This window comes from Salvelinus sp. IW2-2015, unplaced genomic scaffold (genome assembly GCF_002910315.2).
Source record: "Salvelinus sp. IW2-2015 unplaced genomic scaffold, ASM291031v2 Un_scaffold4250, whole genome shotgun sequence".
NCBI classification, from domain to species: Eukaryota; Metazoa; Chordata; class Actinopteri; order Salmoniformes; family Salmonidae; genus Salvelinus; species Salvelinus sp. IW2-2015.
The window spans coordinates 37,171-43,960 of NW_019945521.1; positions in this window are offsets into that span (position 1 = coordinate 37,171).

Genomic DNA, 6,790 nt, shown 5'->3' on the forward strand with positions numbered 1-6,790 from the left:
CCTTTCTTCTGAAACTTGTCAGTCTATTCTTGTTCTGAGAAATGAAGGCTATTCCATGTGAGAAATTGCCAAGAAACTGAAGATCTCGTACACCGCTGTGTACTACTCCCTTACAGAACAGCGCAAACTGGCTCTAACCAGAATAGAAAGAGGAGTGGGAGGCCCAATGCACAACTGAGCAAGAGGACAGTACATTAGAGTGTCTAGTTTGAGAAACCGATGCCTCACAAGTCCTCAACTGGCAGCTTCATTAAATAGTACCTGCAAAACACCAGTCTCAACGTCAACAGTGAAGAGGCGACTCCGGGATGCTGCCTTCTCGGCAAAAAAAAGCCATATCTCAGACTGCCAATAAAAATGAAAGATTATGATGGGCAAAAGAACACAGACACTGGACAGAGGAACTCTGACTAGAAGGCCAGCATCCTGTAGTCGCCCTTCACTGTTGATGTTGAGACTTGTGTTTTGCGAGTACTATTTAATAGGTCTTTGTTTCTGGCCATTTTGAGCCTGTAATCGAACCCACAAATTTGATGCCCCAGATACTCAACTAGTCTAAAGAAGGCTAGTTTAATAAGCACAACAGTTTTCAGCTGTGCTAACATAATTGCAAAATTATTTTCTAATGATCAGTTAGCCTTTTAAAATGATAAACTTGGATTAGCTAACACAACGTGCCATTGGAACACAGGAGTGCTGGTTGCTGATAATGGGCCTCTGTACACCGATGTAGATATTCCACACAAAACAATCTGCTGTTACCAGCTACAATAGTAATTTACAACATTAACAATGTCTAATCTGTATTTCTGATCAATTTGATGTTATTTTAATGGACATAAAATGTGCTTTTCTTTCTAAAACAAGGACATTTCTAAGTGACCCCAAACGTTTTGAAGGGAAGTGTACATATGGATAGGGTGCCATCTGGGAGGGGGCCTGAATATGCTGACAGAGACAGAATGCAGATCACACAGAGCTTTTCTCCTGCCAAGATGCTGCAAGCTGATAGGTGAACAGACAGTGGCGTGACTTATGGCTTTAAATAAAGTATCAGTCCAGTCTTGGTGGTGCCTGCTGTTGCAATTCTCTCCCCAGTCCTCAGATGCAGTGTCTGTTTTAACCACAACCCACTGTGGATTACAAGATAAACAGATTAATGCTGCAGCTGTAGCGCCCTCTAGGGGAGTGGTGGTGGAGGTGCATCTTTCCTCTGACCCATGCTCTGGCACTGGCTCCACCCCTCTCTCACACACTGACATCTGAATGGCCATTATTACACTTTGAGACAAGGCATTCAATGTGACTATAAGACATTTCTTTGTACCTCCATGATAGCAGATGGTTATTTTCCCTTAATTTGAACAGAATATCACGTCTAATGCCAATGCAGTAGGACTGAATGCAGATCATGTTTTAACTATTTAAATTCAGCTCATGGAACTATCATATATTTATGATATATGGGCATACATGTTGAAGAGAGTTTGATACATAAGTGAAACTACATCATAGATATTTGCTACAATCACAAAGTGAACATATTCACTGTCAATAAGGTTTTTTGCAGGGCTGTCCAACCCTCTTCCTGGAGATCTACTGTCCTGTAGGTTTTACAGCCCAGCAGATGTACTGTCCTGTAGGTTTTACAGCCCAGCCCTAATTTAGTGTATCTGATTCAGCTAGTTAAGGTCTCGTTGAGCAGCTAATTGGTAGAATCAGGTGTGGTAAATTAGGGTTGTACTGAAAACCTACAGGAAGGTAGATCTCCAGGAAGAGGGTTGGACAGCCCTGCTTTAGACATTAGAAAGTGTCATAATAAAATAGCTATTCGTTGGAAGCATCACCAAACAGCACAATGCTCACATCCAATATACTGAGAGTGACAACCATAGACATCAGTCCTATGTCTCTAACTGTGTGCTGACTGACAGTGTAGGAGTGTCTGGTATGACATGATATAATCGTGTGAGAGTCTGTGTGTCAGGGAGGGACAGTATAGTAGGCTGTAAATGTAGGCCGTTAGCACACAGTAGTTATGGTAGGCCTTAGACTGACAGCATATTGTATAGCGTAGCATAGCTGGATTAGAAGCAATGCTCTTTAAAAGTTAACTGAACCCTTCACAACATCAGACCTGGGTTAAATACAGAGCCTACTGGGTGGCAAATACTTGAGCTGAGATTCATTTAGCTTGACCAGCATGCAGTGCGGGTGGAGCTTGCGCATTGGTTCCATTATACGGACAAGCTACATCAGAGGCACCTTGAGTAGTTTAGAAGTAGAGGATATTATGTGACCCAGGTCTTCTCCCCGTCTGTCTACCACCCCCCCCCCCCCCCCCTCCACCACTGCATACTTCGCTGACCTTCCGATGTTGAAGATCAACACACGTCTTTCATCTCGATCTTCTGTATCAGCATCATCCTCTTCAATCTCCATTTCCGTCTTTGTACCATTGGATCTCCGTTCTGGTCCCTGATCTTTACCTATCTACAGGGAAGACACCAAGAACACGATTAATGGACCCCTATCTAATAGCACACATCCATCAGGTTGAAGACTAAAGATATGTCTTTTTGCATGGTTCGTGTTCAATCCACCGCATCATGTTCGAAGAAGTGCAGAGTTCCAGAGCCGTTACAGTCGTGTTCTGCTCAGACTAGGACGACATCCGAAAACGGTCTTCTCATGAAAACGTCTGTATGACCCACCATCGAAAGCTGAGACTCTACAAACATGTTGCTTGTTTGAATTTGCTATTTATTATGATCCCATTAGTTCCTGCCAAGGCCAGCAAGCTACTCTTCCTGGTGTTTATTAGATCCCCATTAGTTTCCTGCCAAGGCAGCAGCTACTCTTCCTGGGGTTTTATTATGGAGTCACCCATTGTTCGCTGACAACTAGGCAGCACTACTCTTCCTGGGGTTATTATGAAATCCCATTAGTTTCCTGCAAGGCTAGCAGCTTCTCTTCCTGGGGTTTATGATGGTCCCATTAGTTGCCTGCAAGGCAGCAGCTACTCGCTTCCGTGGGTTATTATGGATCCCCATTAGTTCCTGCCAAGGTAGCAGCATACTCTTCCTGGGGTTTAATTATGAATCCCCGATTAGTTCTGCCAAGCAGCAGCATACTCTTCTGGGTTTATTACATGGATCCCCATCATAGTTCCTGTCAAGGCAGCACATTACTCTTCCTGGGTGATTGTTCATTATGATCCCATTTAGTTCCTTGCAAGGTAGCAGCTACTCTCCTGGGGTTATATTATGATCCCCATTGCGTTCCTCCAAGGTAGCAGCTGATTCTTCCTGTTTATTATGAGGATCCCCATTAGTTCCTTGCCAAGCAGTTTCAGGCTACTCTTCTGGGGTTTCTTATGAATCCAAATTAGTTCCTGCCAAGGTGCGCAGCAGCTTACCTTCTGGGGTTATTATGGATCCCCATTAGTTCCTGCCACAGGCAGCAAGCTACTCTTCCTGGGCATTAATAGCATCCCCATTAGTTTCCTGCCAAGGCAGCAGCTTACTCTTCCTGGGGAGATCCAGCGAAAATTAAAGACAGTTATACAAATATTTAAAACGAGTACAATACATTCATCGACCATTTCCACCAACACCATCTACAGGTGGTCCTCAGCGCCATCACTCCCCTACACACTAAAATCCATTGTACGTACAGTATGTATCATGTGCAGGTTGCGGCTAAGCAGTAACAAGATTACATGATAATCCGTCTATGTGTCTCTTGAATTCTTACATGTAATCCGTCAATGTAAAGGATTACAAAGAACGGTAACTGTAATCCGTACGTTGCGCTAAAATTTGTAATCGGATTACCCGATACTTTTAGAGTTAGAAAGGATGTGTGTGAAAAAATCTTTTGACTGAGCGAGTGACCACCAATCAGAGACCACTATGATGACACACCAATATGTGTTTTGGTGGATCGCAGAAAGAGTAGTTGACAAGCGAGAGAAAATGCGGCTCTTGCAACAGCCTTAATGCGGGATCCAGCCTATGGAATTAAAGTGGGCTTTGTATTGGCGCAGAATCTAATGATGCTAGATCCTCTTTTTCAAATTTTCGTTTTTCATTAGGCCACACGATGATCAACGTGCTGATTGCCCCTTTAGAGTCTATCTGAGGTTGTGTACTCTATTGTTGGATTAAATTACTAACAGATCACCAGTCAAAGTTTGGACAGCCACACTACGTCCATTTATTCAGGGTTGTTTCTTAATTTTTACTATTTTCTACATTGTACAATAGTGCGAAGACATCAGAAACTATGAAATAAACACATGGAAACACGTATAGTACCAAATGAGTAACCAGAGGCTCGATTGACCGACTGACTAATGCTCCCATAGGATAACAATACCAACTCAGCTCCCATCATTCATCGGAAACAGTGGCTCATTCATCCACAAAACCCCTGATTGTGCAAATACCGTTCTGACTTTTCAATTGGCCAAGTATTTTTTAACAACTTTTTTATTTTTTTCTCCCCTTTTCTCCCCAACATTTCGAGGTATCCAATCGCTGTACTTACTATCTGTACGTCATCGCATACATACTCTCGTACGTGGCTCGAGAGAGACGTAAGGTCGATCAAGCCATGCGTCCTCTCGAAGTCCAAACCCAACCAAGAGCCGCACTGCCTATCTAACACAGCGCCCTCCATACCCAGCAAGCGCAGCCCCGAAGTGTGTCGGAGGACAACACCGTGCAGCAGCCGCCCCCCTCGGTTTACGCTGCGCGACTGCGCCCGGCCGCCACAGGAACTTGCATGGAGTTTGCTGAGAGAAAAGGACTAATCCTACCGCCAAAACCGCTCCTAACCCCGACCACTGCTGCAATTGTGCGTCGGCCAACGGACTCCGCGCTCAGCGGTGACGGGGGGGCTTGCGAACAGCGAGGCCTGGCGCGAAACCAGAGACTCTGGTGGCGGCAGCTGCACGCGATGCAGTGCTCCTAGCACCACTGCGCGACACCGCGGAGCCATTGGCAAGATAATCGAAACTTAGGGATGACCATGCCAGCACAAACCGCTGACACTATACATCCAAAAATATCGGACCAAATTATGAACAGACAAGAATTGTACTTTGAATTCCGTAAAGTGAGTTGTGGAAGACGTGAAAAAAATATTGTTGTCTATCAACATGACAAGCCACTGAGGGTCTGACAACTGGTGGAAGATTACTGGAGGATAATAGCGGACTGATGTGCCAATCTTCATTTAAGCCTCCTAGAGAGTGTGTGCCCTCAGGCCTGGAAGGGAACTAAGTCATTCCACTCCCAAGAATAGTAAACCACATTTACTGGTTACCAACCCATCGTAAACTTCTGGAAATAGTGTTTTGACAACATACAAATGCTATTTCACAGAAACAATTGACAACAAGACTTTCAGCACGCTTCTAGGGAAGGGACATTTCAACAAGCACAGCACTTACACAAATGATCTGATGATTGGCTGAGAGAAATTGATGATAAAATGATTGGAGGGGCTGTCTTGTTAGACTTCCAGTGTGGCTTTTGACATTATCGATCATAGTCTGCTGCTGGAAAAACATGTGTTTTTAGAATAAGTTAAAAACAAAGTAAAACCTGGAATGACAGGTGTCACTAACTTTTGCTGGTACGTTTTAGAACCTACCGTCATAGCAAATGAACCCTACCGTCATAGAAAGAACCGACCGTCCATAGAAAGAAACCTACTGTCATAGAAAGAACCGACGTTCATAGATAGAACCGGACCGTCATAGAAAGCACCCGACGTCATATGATAGACCCTACCGTCATAGAAAGAACCCGACGTCATGAGAAAGAACTTACTCGTCATGAAAGAACAACACCGCATAGATAGAACCCGACCGTCATAGATAGAACGCGCCCGTCATAGAAAGAAGCTACGTCATAGAAAGAACCACACGTCATAGAAAGAACTCTGGCCGTCGTAGAAAGAACTCTCCCGTCATAGAAGAACCTTACCGGTCATAGAAAGAACAACTCCCGTCATAGATAGAACCCGACGTCATAGTTTTATAGAATCGACCGTCATAGAAAGAACCTAAGTCATAGAAAGAAATCGCCGTGAAAAAAGAACTCTACCGTCATAGAAAGAACGCCTACCGTCTAGAAAAGAACCGACGTCATAGATAGAACCCTAACGTCATAGAAAGAACCGACCAGTCATGATAGAACCTACGTATAGAAAAGAACCCGACGTCATAGAAAGAACCTTACCGTCAATAGAAAGAACACTTACCGGTCATAGAAGAACCCGACCGTCATAGATAGAACCCGAACCGTCATAGAAAGAACCTACCGTTCATAGAAAGAATCCTACAGTCATAGAAAGAACTCTGCGCCGTCGTAGATAAGAACTCTACCGTCAAGAAAGAACTTACCGTCATGAAGAACACTACGTCAATAGATAGACCCGACCGTCATAGATACGACCGACCGTCATAGAAAGACACTACTGTCATAGATAGAACCGACCGATAGATGAACCCTACGGCATAGAAGAACCCGACCGTCATAGAAAGAACCTACGTCATAGAAGAACACTAACCGTCATAGATAGAACCCGACCGTCATAGATGAACCCGACGTCATAGAAAGAACCACGCATAGAAAGAACCCTAAGTCATAGCAAGAATCTGCGTCGAGAAAGAATCTACCGTCAATAGAAAAGAACCTTACCGGTCCATTAGAAAGAACACTACCGTCATAGATCAGAACCCGACCGTCATGATAGAACCCGACGTCATAGGAAAGAC